We start from the raw sequence: 606 nt of genomic DNA on the forward strand, positions 1-606 counted from the left end.
TGAGCAGGTGCTTTAGAAACACTTGGAACCTTGGAGAGCAGAGTCCTTAGATTTGATTTAGGATTAGTTAGGATCTTTCTGATAGAAATCAAAAATCCCACAGAAAAACATCCACACCACATGATTGTGCAGCCGTGTCTGACTGTAGCTATGTTACGAAAGAGATTATCTTTGGTGTGTGAACTGTGGTTCAGTCATGTTTTTCCTTCTTATAATCTTTGGTCTAACCTTTTAACTCATGCTTTTTTTTTTCCATCCCAGTGACCATTGAAATTATAGTTGGGGACGTATTCATTTACATATGAAGACAGGAGTTCCAAAATAACTGAGTGGTGAGATCTTGTTTCTCAGTGAAAGCTATTAGACCAAGTGGACTTCAGATATATCCTAAGGAGCATAGATATTTTTATTTTTATCACCCCAAACACTTACCTTTGCATTGCTATTGTGGTCTACTTATGAAAATTAATGAAAAATAATTAATAATACCAGGGCCTCGGGAAAAAAAAAAGAGGCAGGCAACTGGGGATGCTGAAGATCTGAAAGAGGAAGAGCGTTTTTCCCAGGTGGACCAAAGAGTGGAGAGAATAAAGCAAACACAAAGGG

The sequence above is a fragment of the Astatotilapia calliptera genome, chromosome 5, assembly GCF_900246225.1.
Source record: "Astatotilapia calliptera chromosome 5, fAstCal1.2, whole genome shotgun sequence".
Classification (NCBI taxonomy): domain Eukaryota; kingdom Metazoa; phylum Chordata; class Actinopteri; order Cichliformes; family Cichlidae; genus Astatotilapia; species Astatotilapia calliptera.